Raw genomic sequence first — 23,253 nt, 5'->3', positions numbered from 1 at the left:
TTACCGAGGCACCCGGCTCTCTTTGTGGACAGCTACCTTCTCTGAAGGCCACTTGCATTTTAAGTGGGCACCCTTGAATCTGAGACACTCAAGTCCTGTAGTAATGAAGTGACAAGAAACAATAAGTGCAGGAGTTTTGCATTTTCAAAGAGGTTGGCTTTGCACTCTGCTTACTTGTAAGTAGGGGAAACAACCATGGAGGCTGCAGAAAAACTTTCCTTAATTTCAAGAAGGGGGTTCGTGGCAGAATCAGCTGAGGAGCCCTGCTCACCATCTCCAGGGCTGGGCCCAGACATGTGTACCTAGAAAAGGCTTTCCAGCTGATTCTGTTGAGAACTTCTGCTCCTGAGAGCAGCACTTGAGTACGAGCACGAGTGTGGGAATAGGCCAGCCTACTGTCACCTTCTTATCCCTGAAGCCATTCCCCTGCCACTGTGACCGCCACGTCTGCTCATTGATTTGGAGTCCCTGGATGCACCCTGCTGTATTACGTCCTGTTTGTCTTCCACAGGCCTGTAGAGAACTCTGTTCCCCTGCCTCTTGCCACCCTTCCTTGAGTGGTGGCAAAACCCTGGCCAGTGTGGTTCATCCAAAACACATTGCTAGTTAAAAACCATTAGCGGTGCACTGGAGAACAGATTTAAAAAGTGGCACTACCTATGGTACCAGCTAATCAACTGTGCCTTACCAGTGGGCTTCTGTACTCAATCCACACTCGCTCTCCTCTCCTCTCCCAAGTACTTGTTTCCTGAGAGCAGGTTCTCAAATCATGGTCCCCAGATCTGCAGCATCAGCATCACGTGGGAACTCATTAGAAATGCAGATGCTCAGGCTCTACCCCAGGCCTGGTGAATCAGAAATTCTGAGGGTGGGACCCAGCAGTCTGTTTTAACAAGCCCTCCAGGTGACGATTCTGATGCATGCTGGGGTTCGAGCACCACTGCTGTGTGGGATCTCTGCACTTCCCTGTCCATCGCCACAGATTAGGAGGTCTTCAAAGGTAGGGACCCCCCTCCTTCCTCCCCTACCACCTGGCCCAGCGACCAGCACGTAGCAGGTACTCAAGAAACATCTGCTAGTGACTGAAGCTAGGGCAGCTCTTCTTCCTGCTCGTGAGAGTGAATAAACACTCCCTTGGCATGCCACCTCGGAGAGGTTGCCAATGCTGTGTCTAAGCCATCTCCCATTTCTTATGGGTTGTATTTTCCATATTTACAAATCAGTTTTCCCTAAGTCCTCTCCAAGTTTTTTTTTTTTTACATTCCTCAGCTCAGGAAGCCAAAAAACGAGATGCCATGTTTTAGCCAGTGTCTGTTTCCTGCTGGGGGGAAGGGCATTTCTGCATGATTCTTAAATTCCATACTCCCAGCATCATGATTATTTTCCAAACAATAGAATGAGATTGCTGATTCATGTTCGGCTCACGGCTCCAAGCATCTTTTTTTCCTGCTGTACTTGTGCCGATGTAACACAATAATGTTCTATTCATCCCTCTGAATTAGAAATGCCAAGAGCTCAGATATGCAACCAAAGGGTGCCCCCTCCTCTTTGGCTTATTTAAAGGCTTCTCACAAATAACACATTTTGAAATATTATACAGCATTCACTTTGAGCCATGCGGCTTGGGCAAGGACGGTTAGACCTTATCTTTTTATTGGCAGCTCCTTGCACAATGCCTGGCACACTGTAACTATAATTCTCAAAAAATGCCTGTTGAATAAATCACATACCCACTTCCTGAGGTTCAAGGCTTATCCTTCTATTCTGCCCTGATATACTACAACAAGCCCTTTGTCAGGTGCAGGGAGAAAGTCTGGCTCCTACGTTCAGAGAGTCGTGTTTGGATCCAGCCAAAGAATGGGACTGACCTCCTCAAGGTCTGGTGGTCCAGGTAGGCTCCATCCAGGCCCATTCCAGTTTGTACACTGGCTGCAGTGCCAATTCTGGACCTGCCATTGCAGTGAGATCTTTGGTCACCTCTTGAAACAGCTGGGCCAGCTGTAGGATTTTGTTTCTCAGCTACAAAGTCTAACTGACGGGAATGCTTAGTGTTCCTGAAACTCTAATGGTCAACCTGAGCTGCACATACAAGTCACCTGGGTGGCTTTGCAAAGTCCCAGTGCCCAGGCTGCAACCCAGACCAATTAGAGTTTTGCAGCTCAGGCCTCAGTTTTGTAAAGCTGCCTGGGTGATTCGGATGTGCAGCCAAGGATGAGAACCACTGCCCTAAAGTGGCCTCTAAAATAGTATCTGGGAGGTTTCTCTATTCTGCTGTTGCTCCCTTCTAATCTCTTCTCAACACAGCAGGCAGAGTGAGTCTTTGAGAATATAATTCAGCTCGTGGCAGCCTCTGCTGAAAACCCGGCTTGGCTCCCACGATCTGCTCCATTTGCCTCTCTGCTGTGGTCTCCTCCTTCTCTCCCTATTTCAGCTTCACCAACCTCCTTGCTGTCCCTCAAACACGTCACCCGTGCCCTCACCAGAGGGCCTTTGCATTGGGATTGTCCTTCTGCCTGAAATGCTCATCCCCCAGACACCTGCTTGGGTGTCTTGACCATCCCAATCTCTGCTATCCCCGCCCCTTCCCTGTGCACTGGCCTTCCCAAAACCCTTCTCCCACTCCACTCGTTCTTTATTCCACAATGCAGAGCATCTTTTAACACACTGCACAGTTTACTTCTATTCTTGTTGTTGTTGTTGTTGTTGCTTATTGTTTTGTCTCCCTCTGCTAGGAAGTCAGCTCCTTGAGCTAAGGGGTCATTGCTTTGCCCTCTGATTACCCCAAGAGCTCGGACTGCGTGGCACACAGCAGGCCCTTAACAAATAGTTGTTAAATGAAGAACGATGGGGGCCGGCCCGGTGGCGCAGTGGTTAAGTTCACACATTCCGCTTCTCGGCGACCCGGGGTTTGCTGGTTTGAATCCCGGGTGCGGACATGGCACCACTTGGCAAGCCATGCTGTGGTAGGCGTCCTATATATAAAGTAGAGGAAGATGGGCACGGATGGGCACGCATGTTAGCTCAGGGCCAGGCTTCCTCAGCAAAAAAGAGGAGGACTGGCTGTAGTTAGTTCAGGGCTAATCTTCCTCAAAAACAATTAAAAAAAAATAAATGAAGAACAATGGTCACTTCTGTAAGTGGCAGTGAAAGCTGGGGGCTGAATGGAGGAAAGAAGGCTCAGTGATGCATGAAGAAAGTGAAATTTCTCAAAGATGATAGATTTTGAGGGAACATATCATTTGATTCTAATTATAAGTCAAGGGAAGGGACTGCCAGGCCCTAGGTTAAAAAAACACACACTTATAGAGACTGAAAGTGGATTAGTGGTTGTCCAGGGTGGGCCAGTGGGGGTGGAGGTGGGAGGGGCCTTGGTGCAGAAATGGAGAGTGACTGCTAATGGGCACAAGAGTTCTTTCTTGTGGGTGATGAAAATGTCCTAAAATGAGATGATGGTGGTAGCTGCACAATTCTGTAAAAACACTAAAATCCATTGAATTGTACACTTTCAGTGGGTGAACCTTCTTATATAAATTATGCTTCAATAAAACTGTTAAAAATGCACACTTAACTGAAGCATCATACAGAGTGTTGAATCTAAAGCTAAAAAAGAAATGTAGGCCATCATTATTTCTCATCAGGCACGTGGATTTTCTCTGGCTTGGGTTGGGAATGGAAGATGGGAGAGCCTTCTTTACCCTTTATTTGCTGCCAGACACATCTACTAGTCAATTATGTAACCTAGAATACTTGATCAAGGCTTAACTCAAGAGTAATTTATTTGGACTGAATGGCTTTCCCTTAATAATGTCCATACCTCCCCAAATTCTGGTCTTTTTCAGGACTAGTAGTTTTGGAAAGCAAGCAGCCATTTTCTATGAAACCAAACTCTGTATAGATTTGACATTTTTGAACTTATAATGCCAAGAAAAACTCTAGCCACGTTGACATTTGTCATCTACCAATAACAAACTGTCCTGCATATCAGAGAGTTCAACTTGTCTGCAGCTATGAATTGAGATGCTGTTGGCTAGTAGCCTTGGAAGCTTCCTCCAACTCACTGATGTTGTGGTTATCTAGTAACACATATAGAATAATAACAGCACGTTGTAATTAAAATGATGGATAGCAACAACTCAATGAGGACCATTCTCCCTCCCCTGGGAGCTCAACAGCATACCTTGTTAGGCTATGAAGTGGGAAAACCTTCCTTCTGTTCTTCTGCTCATTTCTCTGCTCACAATCTTGACATGTGCTCACTCAAGCACAGAGGTTTGGTTGAACCAAGGTCAGGAGGCTACTCAGAGTCCTGGCTTCAGCATTCTCATTAGGGAATCCCTAGGATGTGAACAGTACTGTGATATAGGAAGATTCTTGGAGACTGCTGCTATGTCTGCAGAGAATTCCTGAGGAGGTCATAGTCACTATGTTATCAATAACCAGAACATTTGAAGGAAGAGACACTCAGAGTTGTTTTCTGCTCATTGATGAAACAGAGGTTTAGAGGGACCCAGCTGGTGAGAGGAGGAGTTAGAATGCCAACCCAGAGCCAGTGCTCTTGACTGCTGAGTCATAGTGCTTCCCACCCACCTTGTTCACGTCACTCAGCAGGGTGCCATGATGAGCACAAAGATGACTAAGCCCTACTCCTTCCCTGCTGGCAATCACTGCCTGGTAGAGATGACAGAACATACACAAACAATTCTAATTAGAGGAGGTTGTATTTGTTACTCTATCAGAAGTGTAGAGGGCCATCGAAATATGCGTGAGGGAAAGAGTAACTAAAAATACCCCAACCCCACAAAACACAGATGCTCCGCAAACCGTCACACCATTCCTGCACAGGGCTCATGCCAGTCTTCCCAGTCAAGATCCAGCTAAGAGCTGAGGGTCTTTCAGAATGTGGATTGTGTAAAGTGTAGCTGGTTGGGCTGAAATCATTCTGACCATGCAATCTGGATGCTTGGACAGAATATCTACATCAGCTTGTTTTAATATCATCCGTACATTTGTCCTAAAAGAAGACATATATCCCTTACAGAGATGTTACAAGGATTAAATGAGTTCACATAAGAAAAGTCTTAGGACAGTGCCTTGGGCATAGTAAGGACCCAATAAATGAGAGTTGTTATTGTTATGCCTGGTTAATCACGGATTCTGGAGAACTGAGGACTTGCATAGGGTCCTGGGTATTTTGTTGCACAGTGAGAGAAGAGCTGGCATGTGAAGCTGTATTCCCTTCATAGGGTAGCTGAGACGGGGAAGCAAGGGGGAAGGGACCGGAGTGTTTACCAAGCATCACTGCTGTCTGTTGAGAACTTGACTTACTTCATGCGTGGTTGTAGTTTACAAAAAGGGCACAATATTAGAAATACTATTTGTCAGGGTATAAGAATGTTTTTAAAAAATAATTGGTAACATTAGGAAAGCATGTGATTTCCATACTGTTGCATGAGACTGTGTAAAAGAAATTTGATAAGAGAATAATCCACTTTTCTGGAGACAGCTGTATTTGTAAAACTGACTCTTTTAAGCAGTAGTGCAACAATTAATGGGTACTGTTTGGGTGCTCTCTATTGGGACTTCAACTAATGCTTTCTCAGTGAGGGAACATTTAAATCAATACTTTTCACAATGTCTACTTTCCCTCAACAAATATAGTTTTGGTCCAAAAATAATAGTTTTTATGGATATGGTTTGGAACACTTCAGTTGTACTGTCTCCAGAGCCATGAAATGTTTATTGTAAATGAGACCCACCTGCCCACCCATTTTCTTATATGAAAAGGAAAGACAGTGACCTTGGTCATCAACTTGTATTGTGGATTTTTCCTGCCATAGAGAAAAACAAATCATGTGATTTTCATGAAAAATAAATGTATGTGATTTGAAAACAAAGCTTTCCAGAGCAAGGGAAATCAGCTAGTTTCTAAAACACCAAATAAATAATGTGGACCCCACATGAAATGCACGGATGTGTACCTGAAGCTACCTCTTCTTAGCTCCAAGGCAAAGGCCAACAAGACCAAAATGACCCTTGGCTTTGTAGTAAAATCTACAACAAATCTAGAGTTTCTATTTGTGTGTTCAATGAAATTGAGCAGAGAGAAAAGAAGATAATGATACTTATGTTAACATGTTATATGTTAATCACCATACATCTTGCACATGTGTATTTGGTTCCTTAAAAAGTAAGGCTAACGATAATATAAAGGCAATAATAGTAATAGCATCCAACATTGATTGAGTGCTTACTATGTGCTTGCTATTCTGCTAAGTGTCCTATATATACCACCTCCTTTATTACTCTCAACAACCTATGATGTAGGTGGTACCATCCCCATTTTATAGTTGGGGGATCTAAAGTTAAGAGATGTGACTCCCTTGCCCAAGGTCCCTTATGTGGGAGAGCCAGAAATTGAACCCAGGTCTCAGGGATCTAGACTTTATGCTCTAAATCACTACACTTGACTACCTCTTGCAAGAATAATAATGGCTACATGCGTTTATAGTGCCTTTTTACATAGTTATTTCATTTGATGCTCACAACTTCATTTTATTATATCTTTTACAATTAGGGATGCTGAAGTTCAGAGTTAAATGTCTGAAGTTAAAGACTGGTATACGGAAAAACTGAAACTCAAAGTTATGTCTTCTGACCCGTAAGTCAAGTTTGTCCTTGAAGAATCTGAGCTTAAATCTTTTCTGAATGGAAGGTCCTGACAGCTAATTGTCAATATCACTACATCTGAAGATAAAAACAGAGCAATAATCACACCTATGGGACATTTTTTAAAAACATGATATTTCTAGCTCAGAATATCAGGCAGCTGAAATTTTAATATATAGAACACAGGGCTTGGTCAGGCTGACACAAATTATTGGAAAAGTTCACTCTTGATGAGTGTGAAACGCTCACACACGCCCAGCTAGTATCAGTGAGACACGTATCTCCTCAGTGTCAGGCAAACATTTCTTGTTAGATATGAGACATTTTCTGAGGTCATTAAAGGTTACATGATTGCTCAGAAAATTAGAAGTTCTATTAATAATCACTGCTCCGTTTGATTGAGGATATTATGCCTATTATTTTGTGGTCAAGTTTATGAGAATAAGCCTTACAAGTGTACTAATTGGGTAGGAGTGTGTGAAGATGAGCTGGCCTTGAGTCCTGACTCCTCACATGCTACCAGGCTCAGTCTCATACCCATGCTGCCAGAAAAGCTTATAAAGGGATTACCAGTGAATATTCCCTTAGAAAAGGAAAGGTGCTTTTCTTGAAAAGCTAAGAGATATCTAGAAATTTGGGACATCAGTAGTTTGAAGGAAAGGTTTGGATAGTACGATGGATAAAGCTGGCTAACTGCCACTTACAATACCACAGAATTTCCAACCCAAAAGTTGAGTGCCAGTTTCTTACCTATTGCCCCTCAGCTCCAAATCCACCCTTCTATTCTCTGCTCTGTGATTCGAGGGTTGGGACTTCGCAACCTCTTTCCCACAATCCCTTGCCAGAGGGCATTCTATTTGATCCTGCCGATAGGAGGCACTAGGGGAGACTGGAAGGTTAGAAGAGAGAAGGCACTTCTCCCCCTCTCTTTTTCATGCCCCCATCAGCATCTGCCAGCAGTGGCTCTTGGCTGGAGTCTCCTGCTCTTTTTAGCATTTCCACGAGAAGCCTCTTTTCATCCTGCAGAGGTCCTAGCAGCAGCTGGTTGGAGCCCTTTTTTAGTGCTCTGAGTGCCAGCTTCACAGGACTGCTCCTCTGAGCTCCGAGATCCTAGTAACCCTGTCGCCAAGGGTGACAGCTGCTTCTTACAACTGGGTTATCTCAGTGTTCTTTTTGCTCTTTTGGCCTTCCAGCACCAGTGTAATAACCAACTCCCTGTACTAAATCCTTCTGTTTAAACTACCTTGTATGATTTTATTTTCTTGCCTGGACCCTGACTGTTGCATGTTGGTGGCACGCTTGCAGCATGTTGCATGTTGGCAGCATGTGCAGTCCTCCTCAACAATGTAGCACCAGAAACAATGGCACTGACTGAATTCAAACCTGCTCCTAGTGAAGTGTGAGAAATTATTATTCCCAGCCAAGAGCTGAGCATATGTGAGAAATTATAATTCCTGAACTGAAAGGTAGTAGAGTGGAAGGCTTTAAAGGATCAAATTTCTTAAAATTATTTTTTTAGCATAAAATTAATATCTGCTCACATGGAAATGTTCGCAAATACATGAAGCGAAAAGAAGAAGAAAAGATTAAAACATGTTCTAGGGTTATCCATTGATATTTTGACATATTCTTCCTGTTTTTTTCCCCCATACTTCTACACATTTTTAAAGAATTCTTATTTTTAACCAATACTTGGTCTCTAGTATTTTCACAAGACAACATGAGGAACTCAACTCTGAGAGGGTGTGTGAGTTTACTTCATCCCAAGGACAACTTGTCTTTTCTGACTTGGGACTGGATCTCTCTGGGAGGGGCTGTTTACCTCTGACCTAGAAATTACATAATGGCCGGGGTTAAAGGCTCCTATCTCTGGTATGTCTGTTATGCCTTCTCAGTTGGGATCATAAAGTAAATAAGAAATCTGTACACATTCAGGAGGAATGCTTAATCTATTGTGAGCTGGCTCCTGGGGTGAGTCTATGAAAATTTTTGAAGGAATATAGAACACAACAGACTAAGGAGTGGCATGTTTGGGCAGAGAGGTGACACAAATGCTGGCACTAATTACCCTGGTCTGTAATACATATTTAGTATTTGCTACTTCTGCATTCATTCATTCATTCACTCACAACTACTACCAGAGTATCTATCAAGGGCAAGGGCAAAGCATTGTGCTAGTTGCTGGATACATAGATAAGGCACAACTGCTGCACTTTCTCACAAAATTCATAGCCAGAAAAATCAGACTCCAGCAAGAAGGACTTAAAAGACCAAGCACATATATCCTCATGCTGCTTTTCCTAATTAATAAAGCATCTTATTATTACATGCATGTGCTCTTGGCTCACTCACAGGTATACCTGTCACCAACTCCCTGTACCTCCTGAGAAGTCTTCAACTTTGAGATTTGCTCAGATAAATTGGGCTAGGACTAACTACCTGTTAGTCTAATGTTTCAGTCTCCATCTGCCTTAAAATTATTTATCAGGTAAGAAATATAACCATAATAAATCTTTAGGCTCCAAGTAACATAGCATTGAAATATATGAAGTTAAAAACTGCAGAAAGTTCAAGGCAAAATACATGGAAACACAATATTAGTTGAAGACTTTAACATACCTTACATTCTTTGAAAGATTAAGTAAATATAAGAAAGAATATCAGGAGAATATTATTAATAACGTTAATCTAGAATTACATATCAAATTTCACACCTGAAAAACAGGATAATTACAGAATAAAAGAAAAAACCAAAATAATTATAAAACATGACCAACGTTAGTTGACAAGGAAACTTCTCAAGAGTAGAAATAAGCAGAAATACTAGAGATGAAATAATGTTCTCACAATGTAATCAGCTTAGAAATTTAAAAAGGTAAAAGAAAGAGAAGCAGACATATACAAAAAGAAAAACTTCAATTACTTGAAAACTAGGAAAACCCTCTCCTGAATAACTCAATTCATCAAGAGGATATAAAAATTGCAACTGTACATGGACCTAACATTGGAGCAACTAAATATATAAAGCAAGTATTAACAGAATTGAAAGGAGAAATATAAAGCAATACAATAATAGTAGGGGACGTGAATACTCCACTTTCATCAACGGATAGATCATCCAGACAGAAAATCAACAGGAAAACAGTGGACTTCAAGAACACTATAGACCAAATGAACCTCACAGATACATACAGAACATTCCATCCCATAGCAGCAGAATACATATTCGTTTCACTTGCACACAGAATAGATCATATGTTCGGCCACAAAACAAGTCTTAAATAATTTTAGATGGTTGAAATCATATCAACTATCTTTTCTGACCACAATGATATGAAAGAATCAATAACAGGAGGAAAATTGGAAAATTCACAACTATGTCAAAATTAAGCAAAACACTCCTGAACAATGAATGAGTCAAAGAAGAAATCCAAAGGGAAGTTAAAAAGTATGTTGAGACAAACAAAAATGAAAATGCAATATATCAAAAACTTATGGGCTGCAGCAAAAGCAGTTCTAAGAGGGAAGTTGATAGTGATAAATGTTTACACTAAGAAAAAAGAAAGATCTCAAATAAACAACCTAACTTTACACCTCAAGGAAAAAGAAAAAGAAGAACAAACTAAGTCCAAAGTTAGAAGAAAGAGAGAAATAATAAAGATTAGAGCAGAAATAAATGAAATAGAGAGTAGAAAGACAATAGAAAATATCAACAAAAGTAAGAGTTGTTTTCTTGAAAATACAAACAAAATTGACAGATCTTTAATTAGAACTAACAATGAAAGGAAAAGAGAGGACTCAAAAAATAAACTTATAAATGAAAAAGGAGACATTATACCTGATATCTTGGAAATACAAAGAATAATAGGAGACTACTGTAAACAATTACATACCAAAAAAGTGGGTAATCTTGAAGAAACGGATAAATTTTGAGAAACTTACACCTACCAAGACTGAATTATAAAGAAATCGAAAATCTGGACAAACTAATAATGAATAAGGAGATTGAAGCAGTATTTTAAAACCTTTCATCAAAGAAAAGCCCAGGACCAGATGGCTGTAGGTCAGTTCTACCAAATACTTAAAGAAGAATTAACGCTAATCATTCTCAAACTCTTCTGAAAAATTGAAGAGGATGGAACACTCCCAAACTTATTTTATGAGGCCATCATTACCATGATACCAAAGCCAGATAAGGACATTAAAGAAAAGAAAATTGCAGGCCAATATGAACATAGGTCTGATGAACTGAGACACAAAAATTCTCAATTTAGACACACAAAAATACTAGCAAACTGAATTCAGCAGTACATTAAAAGGATCATACACCCATAATCAAGTGGGATTTATCCCTGAGATGCAAGGATGGTTCAACATACACAAATCAATGAATGTGAGACATCACATTAATAAAATAAAAATCATATGATCATTTCAATAGAATCAGAAAAAGCATTTGACAAATTTCAACATTCTTTTATGATAAAAAATCTTAAACTAGGTAAGAAAGGAAGGTATCTCAACATAATGATATCCATATATAACAAGCTCACAGCTAAAATCATTGTCAATCGTGAAAAGCTGAAAGCTTTTCCTCTAAGATCAGGAACAAGACAAGGGTGTGCACTCTGGCCACTTCTATTCAACATAGTATTGGAAATCTTAGCCAGAACAATTAGGCAAGAAAAAGAAATAAAAAGCATTCAAATCAGAAAGAAAGAAGTTAAATAGTCTCTGAAGATGATATGATCTTATATAGAAACAACCCTAAAGACTCCACCAAAAAACTGTTAGAACTAATCAATGAATCCAGTAGCTGCAGGATACAACATCAATATACAAAAATCAGTTGCATTTCTATACACTAACAGTAAACTATCTGTAAAAGGAATTAAAGAAGCAATCCCATTTATGATAGTAGAAAAGAATAAAAAATACTTAGGAATAAATTTAACCAAGAAGGTGAAAGAACTCTACTCAGAAAACTACAAAACGCTGATGAAAGAATTTGAAGAAGACACAAATAAATGGAAAGCTATCCTGTGTTCATGGATAAGAAGAATTAATATTGTTAAAATGTCCATACTATCTAAAGCCGTCTATAGATTCAGTGCAATCCCTATCAAATTCCAATGGCATTTTTCACAGAAATAAAAAAAATTCCTAAAATTCATATGGAAGCACAAAAGAACCCAAATAGCCAAAGCAATCTTGAGCAAGAAGAACAAAGCTGGAGGCATCACATTTCCTGATTTCAAACTATCTTACAAAGCAAAAGTAATCAAAACAGTGTGGTACTGCATAAGAATAGACACATAGACCAAAGGAACAGAATAGAGAGCCCAGAAATAAATTCACACATATACAATTAACTAATCTTTCACAAGGGTGCCAAGAATACACAGTGGGGAAAGGATACTCTCTTTAATAAATGGTGCTGGGAAAACTGGATATCCACACACAAAAGAATGAAACTGGACCCTTATCTTACACAACTCACAAAAACTAACTTGAAATGGGTTGAAGACTTAAATATAAGACTTGAAACTGTAAGACTCCTAGAAGAAAATACAGGGAAAAATCTCATTGACATTGGTCTTGGCAATGATTTTTTGGATTTGACACACAAATCACAGGCAACAAAAGCAAAAATCAACAAGTGGCACTACATCAAACTAAAAAGTTTCTGTACAACACAGGAAACCATCAACAAATTGAAAAGAAAACCTATGGAATGGGAGAAAATATTTGCAACTATATATCTGATAATGGGTTAATTATTCAAAATTCATAAGGATCTCATACAACTTAAAAGCAAAAAACCAATAATCTGATTTAAAGTGGTATGTATATAATGGAATATTATTCAACTATAAAAAAAGAAGAAAATCCCATCATTTGTGACAATATGGATGATACTTGGAAGGTATTATGCTAATGAAGTAAACCAGACACAGAAAGCCAAATACTGTAGGACCTCACTTATATGTGGAATACAAAAAAGTCGAACTCATAGAATCAGAGAGTAGATTGGTGGTTGCCAGGGGAAATGGGGAGATGTTGGTCAATGGGTACAAACTTTCAGTTATGAGATGAATAAGTTCAGGAGATCTACAGATGGTCCTTGACTTACAATAGTGCGACTTCTGATTTTTTGACTTTACAATGGTACAAAATCAATATGCATTCAGTAGAAACTATACTTCAGATTTTGAATTTTGATCTTTTCCCAGGTACGATACTCTCTCATGATGCTGGGCAGTGGCAGTGAGCTGCAGCTCCCAGTCAGCCATGCGATCACGAGGGTAAACAACCCATACCCTTGCAACCATCCTGTACCCAGACAGCCATTCTGGCTTTCACTTTCAGTACAGTGTTCAATAAATTCCATGAGATATGCAACACTTTATTATAAAATAGGCTTTCTGTTAGATGATTTTGCTCAACTGTAGGCTAATGTAAGTGTTCTGAGGATCTTTAAGGTAAGTGAGGCTAAGCTATGATGTTTGATAGGTTAGTTGTATTAAATGGACTTTCAACATATTTCCAACTTATGATGGGCTTATCAGGATGTAACTGATAGTTGAGGAAGATCTATAACGTACAGCATGGTGATTATATTTAATAATACTGTATTGTATACTTGAAATTTGCTAACAGAGAAGATCTTAAGTGTTCTCAACACACACACACACACACACACACACACACACACACAAAAGGGAACCATGTGAGGTGATGGATGTGTTAATTAACTTGATTGTACTAATTATTCCACAATGCAAGCATATATTAAATTACAACATTGTATACCTTAAAAATTATGTTGTATGACCTAAATATATATAATTTTTATTTGTAAGTCATACCTCAATAAAATGGGAAAAAAGCCCAAATACATCATCCATTTAACATTAGCTATGTTAGAAAAAGAACACAAAATAAAGAAAAGCTGAAAGAGGAAGTCAGAAAGCTTATTGAATTTCATGCTTTAATTTTAGTTAATTAATTAAATTTAAATTTAAATTAATTAAATTAGTTAATTTTAAGCTTTACTGAATATTATGACAGGACTGATAAATAAAGATATCCAAAAGTTGATTCTTGGGAAGACACAAAACCAAAACAATAAATAGATGAAGTACCAGCTAAAATAATTAAGAAAAAAAGAGAAATAACAAACTCACAAAATTAGGAATAGAAAAGGGAATTAGTTATAGATGCTGAGAATTAAAATAACTATAAGAGATGACTTTGAATAACTTTGTGCAAATAAATGGAAAACCTTGCTTAACTGATTTTCTTGAAAAATATAAAGTAGCAAAATAAATAAAAGACAAATCCATACGGACTAATGATCATGGAAAAAATTAAACACTGTCAAGGAATTCCCCTCCCCCTTTCCTGAAAGTACCAAATCCAGATGTTTCATGTGTGGGTTATTTCATAGACCAAAAAAAAAGAAAAAATGTCATTTATACATTCTGAAAGCACAAAGAAAGAAGACACATTCCCAATGATTTTTGTGAAACCAGTACAATTATGATACCAAAAATATGGAAAAAACAGCATAAAAAAGAAATCTGCCCAGATCACTTATTTATATTGATGAAAAATCTTAAATAAAATATCAGCAAATAACTCTTGGGAAAAATTGGAAGAACAATATACTAGACGAAATGGAATATCTCCAGGAAAGAAAGGATGGCTCAAAATGAGGAACACTAAAATTACTAATCATAGTAATAAGCCCACTGAGTAAAAAAAGTCTTTGATCTTGAAGGATGCTAAAATGGAATGTGATAATATTCACTACTTGTTTTTGACCACTTGAAAACCCACAGAGAAGGAAGACTACATGAATATTATCTTGACCTAACAGTAAACACACGGAAAATTTGGAAAAGAGTAATGAGGGGGAATTAACCCTATCAGATATTAAAATATAGGAAAGGCCTTAAAGATTAAAACAATGCAGCATTGATGCATGAACAGGTAGCAGATCAATGAAACAGGACAGAAGTTCAGAAACAGACCTCACTGTCTATGGAAATTAAAAACATGATAAAAGCTGGATTATTCAATTCATGGAGATAGGACAACCGGTAAACCATCTAGGAAAAGAAGGCAAAGTTGAATCCATAATTCATACCTTATCCCTTGTAAGATAACTTGGTTAAATACCAAGTGGATGAAAGATTTAAATGTAGCAAATGAAAGTCCTAGAAGAAATCATGAGAGAATTCTTTCATAGTTTTAAAATAGGGGAGACTTTCTAAGTATGGCACAAAATATAGAAACTGTCCACAATCTCACATCTGAAACATCTGTAACACCCATATCTTGAACATCCGTGAAAGGAGATATGTAAAATGTAAATATTCATCAGTAGAGACTAGGTAAATAAACCATTTGATAGTCATCCAATGGAATGTATATGAAAGTAAAAAAAGAATGACAACTCTTTATGAGTTTATATGGAACAACCTTTAAGAAATATTGTTAAGTGAGAAAAGCAAAGTACATAATGGTATATATGGTATGAAACATCTGAATACAAAGAGAAAGAGGAGCATATAAATGTGTATGCAAAGAATATGTATGGATGGACACACAAAAAACTAACAACGTTGCTAGCCTTTGAGGAGGGAATCTGATGATTAACGGATGGGGGTTGAAGGGAGACTTTACTGCAGACTTTTTAATGTATTTTGAATTTTGTACCGTGTACAAAATTTAGTTATCTGTTCAAAAGAATGAAATGAATACAATACAGTGGAGTGAACACAATATAAAGGTAGAAAAATGTCAGGGAAAATTCAGAGGTAATGTGCACCTTACAAAATTGTTGTGAAGACTAAATGCTTAACGTTGTGATAGTGGCATAAAATAAATACTTTTAAAAAGAAAATGAAAAGTATACATGGTATAGAATGTTTTTGATCCATAGAAAGGTAAAAATTGGTCTTCTCTTCTACTAAGTATGACTCACTCTAGACGAAGGATTGTAAACTCAACTGCCCACAGGGGCTAGACATTCATTCGATCAACAGATACACATTAGTGCCAGCTCTGCACCAGACACCAGGGATACAGCGTGAACAAACACAGGAAGAAAACCCCTGCCCTCATGGGCTTTCAGTCTAGAGAGCAATGGCACAGGCAATTAAACAAACAGATGTCACATAGAACAGTGAACATCGAAGCGGGTGGGAGTGCAGCCATAAATAGAAAGGTCAGGGCAAATGATAATCACAGTGAGGGATGCAGGCCTGGCTGTTTCCTTTATAAAGGAGGTGGAAAGTACACCACTCCAGGAGGGGATGGTCATGTGGGATTGTGGGAACAGTTTTGCTAGATCTTCAGATTTTCCAGAGGACACCAGAAATCTAAATTTGTACTTGAAATCTCCTGATTTTTAAATCTTGACTCAATTTTTAAACAAAACCACCACATTGTCCAAATAAAACACATCATGCTGGCCAAGGCTGGCCCTGGGGATGGCCAACTCAAATCTCTAAAGAAATGAGATTGAGTTCTAAAACAAACACATCAGAACTTGTAAGTCCTGTCATCTGATGAAGCTATGCATGTTTCCCATTTCTTCAAACATTTCTGGAACTCCTCACTGAAAACCAGTTGGCTCTTTAGATCCATTTTTTACTCACCACATAAGAAAACCTGTATTGTTTTGGGCTTAAATCTTGCTTGAACCCAATGCGATTACTCAGCTTGATCCCTGACTTTATTCACCAGATTTGATTCTTCATAACATTGGATTTTTCTAAAAATCAAATTTATCCTCAAAAGGCTGAGGATGTGTTTAATAATAAACTCTTGGCCTTGAAGGCAGTCCCAAAGAGGAGTTGCAAATATTTAGAGTAAGGGCAGTGTCACTAAAATAAATACGTTTCCTTTTAAGATAATCGTTGAAGAGGATTATACTTAAATGTGTAGGAGTCAACACAAGTGTCCTAGTCTCATAGGGATGTAGTAAAAGGCTCAATATTTTGGATTCAGTTGATTCTATAGGACATTGATATTTATTTATTTATTTATTTATTTATTTAATAAGGGCTCAAGTCTTTGGACCTGACTGAACGCTATAAGGCAATCCTTGGCATGCATATCCACCCAAAAAAAGGCTTTGTGCCAAACGCAATCAGCACATACACCATTTTTATTTTCCTATGACCCATAGCTTAGTTTCTGTGGTCGGTTAATGACATTAGCATGCCAAATCACAGTGAGGAAGAATGCAGAGCTTTTATGAGCCTGTGACAGCTTGGATTTTCCCTCACTAACAACACGTATGAATCAGAAGCCACAGGTTTGCATTTTAGAAATATTTGTGGTAGTTAAGAAGCACACACTGCACTTGTAATTATTATCCTATTCCCACAGAAATAGAGTGTGCCTGGGAAGAGTGTAAAAGTGGCATGGAGATGCCCACCAAGATATGGACTTCAACAATCCCATTGCTATCAAATGCTTATGTTTCCCTTGCTCTTAATGGGAAATCTACAATATTCATCCCATCCGTCTAGTACCTATGCTAAAGCACAGTATCTTAGATCAAACATGTCATAACTGTCTGTCCGTCCATCTGTCCATCCATCCACCTACTCACCCCTCCATTCCTCCCTCCCTTCCTCCTTCTATCTATTCTTTCATGAAATATTTATTGAGCACCTGCTACTGATCAACTACTGCTAGGCACACAGTATAAAACAAAAATAATACATAGTCTCTGTCTTTATGAAGCTTATGGCCTTTTGGGAGAGAACAGATATTAATCAAGTTAATTATGCAATTTAATGTAAGATTAAAGCTACGTTAAGTGTTGTAAAAGAAAGACTAACATGCAGGATTCGACTGAGTCAAGGAAGTCTTCTTAGAAGACGTGCTGAGTGGGATGAGATTCCTACAAGTGCCGACTGGGATGAGATCAAAGGATGAGTTGGAGTTGCCCAAGTGGAATGGGAGAGAAGGGCAATCCCAAGCAGAGGCTCATTCTATGAGAGGGGAGGGAGCCCAACCCCTATATGGGATGACAGAAGCTGGTGCAGGCAGAGGAGTGAGGGTAGGGAGCCTGGGATGAGATGGGGCTGGGGAGGCAGACAGGAGGCTTGGCCAGGCAGGGCCTTTGAGGCCATAGACAGGACTCGATATTTATCCTAAGTTAGAATAGGTTGAAGGCTCTTAAGTGAAGGAAATGGAAATGATTAGACTTGGCTTTCAAAAATCACTGTGGCCATTTGTGTTGAAAGAGTCAGAGGAGGCCGACATTTCCATACAGATAAATAGTAACTGAAGGTGTTGACATGGACGAGACTGCTTTAGAATTGTAAATAGAACAAGAAGAGGGATATCTACCACCAACACTCGAGGACGTCTAATATTGAAAAGTCAGGAGGAGAAAGTGAGCTAAAAAGGGAATCTGAGCAGCAGGCGCGCTTCAAGAGAGTCTGTGAGGTACAAAGAAATGGGGAGAGTTTTCTGTCATGGAATCTAAGGGAAGAGTATCATGTCTAGAAGGAGAGAGCGATCAGTGGTATCGAGTGCTGCTGAGAGGTCAAATAAGATGAGGTCTGGAAACGTTAACTGGATTTAACAGCATGAAGGTCATCAAGACCTTAACGAGTGTTGTTTGGCTGGTGAGAGGGCACCTGAAGCTGGACAGATTAGGTTGAAGAAAATGGGAGATGAAGACACAGAGATGTTGCATATTGAGGACACTTCTGAGAAGTCTGGCTGCCAATGGGAGAAGAAATAATTGGGAGTTAGGCGCGGACGAGTGGATGATAGGCTTTTTTATTTTTTAATAGGAGATGTGAACATGTTCAAAAACTGATGAGAAGGATGCAATATATGAGAAAGAGACAGAGACAGAGACAGAGAGAGGAGGGAGATGGGAGATAATCGTTACTGAAAAATTCCTGGGAAGGGATCCCATCCTGAGAAGGAACAACTCTCCTATTGTAAGGGAGGACGGGAGAATGGGCGCAGATAGTATAGGGGGTTCATGCATTTGGTGTCAGGACAATTAGAGTTCCTGTGACAGGTTTCATTTTCTCTAAAGCAGAAGGTGAAATTATCTGATAAGAGTAACGGAGGACAAGGGAATGTTAGAAGTTTATGGAAGCTTAAGAAGTCTGAAACAGTCCTTAGAGAAAGCAGAAGAGAATGTAGAACAGAGACACTTAGTAGGACTCCAGGGCAATGTTGATGGCCCATTTGAGGTTGGTTATTTGAATTCAAAGCAGCCCCAATCAGCTCTGTTCAGCGACTTTTTTTTTTTTTTTTTTTTAACAGGGCTGGCAAAAGCCCTGGGCAGGAAGTTAGGAGCCCTGGGTTATTGGTGGTGAGAGATAACTTGTCATGTGATTTTGGGCACATCCATCTTTAGTTCCCAGTTTCTTCACCTTATCAAATAATGGGATCAGATTAGAAGCTACCTAAAGTCTCTTTCCAGTCCTAAATGTCCATGAATGGCCTCAACATTCATGGGGAGACCCTCTTAGCTTATCAAGATTTTTCTATCGATACCTTTAGTTTTAATTCAAAAATAAAATGGATCTTTATAAGATCTATAGAAAAATACATGCTTCATAGGAAAAAATATCTAGATAATTTATATGGCTATACTCAATGGACCTGTCATATCTCATGTCTCTACCTCTGAATCAGGGGTTGGCAAACTTTATCTCAACAGGGCCAGATAACAAATATTTCAGGCTTTGGGGGCCAAATAGTCTCTTTTGCAACTACTCCACCATGCCACATAGTGTGAAAGCAGCCATAGACAAGGATAAATGAATGAGCACGGCCCAACAAAAGTTTATTTAGGAAAACAGGCAGTGGGCTGGATTTGACCCTCAGGCTGTGGTTTGCTGACACCGATCTATAGTTGTGGGATACTCCCATTTCTTTTACTGGGGAATGTTAATATTCGGTCTTCTTAATTGGCCCCAAGAGTGAGGTACTTTCCCCGATTTCCACACAATGAATTATATAATGCATTAAACACACTGACAAAGCAAGTGAATGTACACTTATATACACTCCCACAGCCATGATTAAGCCTCGAGAGCCGTAGCACACCCCAACAGTCAGCAGCCATCCATTCAGCCTCAGCTGGGACAACTGTGCAGGCAGGAGCTCGGTTCTGCGGTTTGGCACCTCACACCCAGAGCAACACTTCCAAACCAGCGAGCGCGCCGACCAGGAACTGACTGCGTGAAGAACTACGTCTGCAGCTCTTTGAGATCCAATTGGTGTAATGAATCAAAACCCTCTCTTTGTATTACACAATTTATTTACCATAAGGTTGGAGAGGTGTTCCTTTGAACAGAGCAGAGAGGGAGGAAAAGAAGGTGGAAGGCAGCATGCTAGGAAGCAGGCTTAGGCACCAAGACTGGGGCCTAGAAATCATTTGAGGGAAGATGGAAAACTTAAAAAGGGCACCCAGCAAGGCAAGCGACGCCTGAGAGCCAACGGGTGGGAGGGTCCCGCTAGTCTGAGGCTTGGAGACAGGAAAAGGCTGAAGGACCTGCTGCTCGGTTAGCGGTTAGCTCCCCTGGGTGGGCCTGGTTTCAAAACCAAAATAAACTTGGGAGAGCCAGAGGGGAGGAAGGAAAGAAACAAACAAACAAGCAGAGCTTCAGCTTACATTTTCTCCCAACTAGCAGTCCTGGCCCTGAACGACGCTTACTGAAACTCCAGTTTTCCTGTGTGTCGTCTGATTCTTTTTTCTGGACTGTTGCTTTGTACTATATGGTTGATGACCTCACATACGCTGGCTTTGCTCCCCAGCTCGACTAAAAGTGTGTGTGGGGCCATCTCTTTTGCTCACCTGGTGCTGAGTTGAGTGTACACACATCATTACGGTGAGCACCAATGGCCTTCACTCTATCGGTAGCCCTGTGATCGGTAACTTACAGGCTGGAGCTGGGCAGCAGGTACGATTCTTACTCTCTTTTTTGACAGGAAGTACGTGAGGCAGAGAGAGGCTAAAGAATTAAAATGAGGTTACTAGGAAGTAGCAAACCCAGAATTCTAACCAGGTCTTTCTGACCCTGAGCCCCCAGCTCTTTACCTCTCTGAAGTTCACTGCCTTTTCTAGAGGTTAGAGTTGGAAAGAACCCCAGAGATTGCTGGATCCAGCTCCTTATTTTTAGATGTGGAAATGGAAAATTAAATGGCTTGCCCAAGGTCACAGAGCCACTGGCTGAAAAGCTAACTTGGGCTCTTGGTGCTTCCTTCATGCTCTGACTGCAAAGTCTCATGCTGCTCAATGAGTATACAATAACTCTTCCACAAATATCTATAAAAAATAGAGAGGGAACGATCAGTTACCCACAGAATTTATTTTCAGATGCTTGAAGACAAGACTATGTGGTCTTGGGATTCTTCCTACACAAAAGACAAATTGGCCAAGATGAACGATTAAGGATTCACTTTAAATCACCAAGAACATGAGGTAAATAAGTGCCAGCATGTTTTAAAACAGGGACAAGTTGCATATTTCAACGATGGTCTGAAAAGGAGTGTGCTTCCCTAAGCTTAGAGCAAAAAGGTTAATGCAAAAGTGAAACAAAGGACACCGTTAGTGCTCAGCCACAACGCTGACGGAAGCAAAAATGAATTTGTTCTGAACAGCCTATGCCACTTTGACTAAAGAGGAACGTATCACCTTAAGACTCCTGGGAGCCTTTGTTTTGACCGGTTAGAGAGGGTCTAGCTTTGAAAAGTAGAATTAAGAGCAGTTTTGAGTCCAAGGTTTTTACAACAAAGCACTACAGAGCAGGAATTGGCTCACCTCCTTACTTTCTTTTTTTTTTTTTAAAAAAAGGAAAAGAAGCTTAACTCCTGAAAATTATTTTCCATATCAGAGACTGGAAGTTTTTAAATTTTTTCTTTAATATATTAGAAAGTTCTTAGCATTTGAAGGAAAATCTTCTATTTCTTTAAAGATAGGTGCAAAAGAATTCGGTTATAGGTTTAAACGATTTGGTTTATTTTCATGAACGAGTCCTTGATGTTCATCTATACAAAGAAGTAATTAAATGTGTGGATGTGCAAGCTTCTTCTGAAAAGAGCTTTATTGAGATATAATTCATATACCATACAATTTACCCATTTAAAGTGTACGATTCAATGGATTATAGTATATTCACAGAGTTATGCAGTCGTCACCATAGTCGCTTTTAGAACATTTTCATCACCTCGAAAAGAGACTCCATATCCTTCAGCTATCACTCCTCTACCCCCCCATCCTCCCCGCCCCCCGCCTCAATCAACCACTAATCTACTTTCTGTCTCTATAAATTTACCTATTCTGGACATCTCACATAAATAGAATCAGACAATATGTGGTCTTTTGTGACTGGCAAGTTTTTGTTTAAATAATAATTTTGGTGGAAAATTATTAAAATATGATGGGCAGGGAAGGGAATACAGAAATGGTTCTTTCTGGGCACTCCGTGAGTACACACTTCTGCCCTGACTAGTTTGCCATCTGACTAGCCAGGCAGCCCTTGCTTATGGAGTACCTGGGACTCATGACTGTGCGATGGTGGCCAAGATTGCAGACGTGACTCTTTCACCAAGAAGCTAACAGGTCAGGCCTCCAGGCTGGGCTTTGGACCTCAAGAATAAGAGGTAAGCTGGACTTCAGAAAATAGTACAATTTCCATGTTGGAAAGCAATGTTTTCCTATAAAGCACATATTTATAAGATATTAGTCATTTTATTCATTTATTGCTCTTCTAGATTTCTCTTTTATCCTGTCAACTCCAGTTGGACATGGCTAGAGAAAAAGAAACAATCAAATTGACTGTCTCAGTGTAGACACTGAGCCTCAAGTGGGCACTTAGCGTTCCCAGGCATTCACACCATATTTCCTGTATCACTCACTCTCCCATTTTCCTAGATATCTGTTTCAAACCTTTCCCATCTCCTCAAATCTCCAACAACTTCTCCCTATTCCGCATTCTCAGCTAATGTCCTTCCTTCCTATTTCCTTGAGAAAACAGAAGCAACCAGAGAGAATTTCCCATGCTCCCAGGACCACATCTACTTCCTGACCATCATCTGTACCTATTTATTCTGTTATTATAGACCATTGGGTCTCAGACTTTACTGTGCCACAGAATCACCTGGAGGGCTTGTTAAAACAGGTTGCTGGACCCCGACCCTAGAGTTTCTAAATCAGGGGGTGTGGGGAAGGACCAAGAATTTACATTTCTAATTCCCAAGTGATGCTGATGCTACTGGTCTGGGACCACACTTTGAGAACTGCTGCAATAGATGATGCGGCTATAGCCCTACCTGAGGTCAACCTCTCCTTGAGCATTCAGTCCCTAGCCCTCCCACTCAGGGATGTTGCTCTAGCAATTATCCCCTTTCCTTCCTGCCTCATCACTTGCCCCTTCTTTATCGGGCCAACCTATTGACTAACAAACATGTTATTTCTTGATCTTAAATGTATATCTCTCTGGATCCCGCTTTATTCTCTTCAGCTCCCACTCCATTTCTCTGCTCCCTTTTACAGCAAAACAGTTATCTTTACTCCCTGATTCCAAT

General features: G+C 39.8%; 1 protein-coding gene across 39 annotated transcripts in view; it reads right to left on the bottom strand.

The window, feature by feature from the left end:
* The window catches only part of THRB (thyroid hormone receptor beta), a 361,404-nt gene that overhangs the window by 114,335 nt on the left and 223,816 nt on the right, over positions 1-23,253 (bottom strand). The window contains exon 1 of one of the 39 annotated variants that reach the window (XM_070239014.1): positions 5-90. The exons of 37 other annotated variants lie outside the window; for them this stretch is intronic. The gene's annotated coding sequence lies outside the window, so the exon portion shown is untranslated. Of the gene's footprint in view, positions 1-4; positions 91-23,253 lie in introns of those variants that run through there. One more of the 39 variants, XM_070239031.1, reaches the window with a different exon arrangement.

Source organism: Equus caballus, chromosome 16 (genome assembly GCF_041296265.1).
Source record: "Equus caballus isolate H_3958 breed thoroughbred chromosome 16, TB-T2T, whole genome shotgun sequence".
Taxonomy (NCBI): Eukaryota; Metazoa; Chordata; class Mammalia; order Perissodactyla; family Equidae; genus Equus; species Equus caballus.
This window is presented reverse-complemented; position numbering and strand designations above follow the sequence as displayed.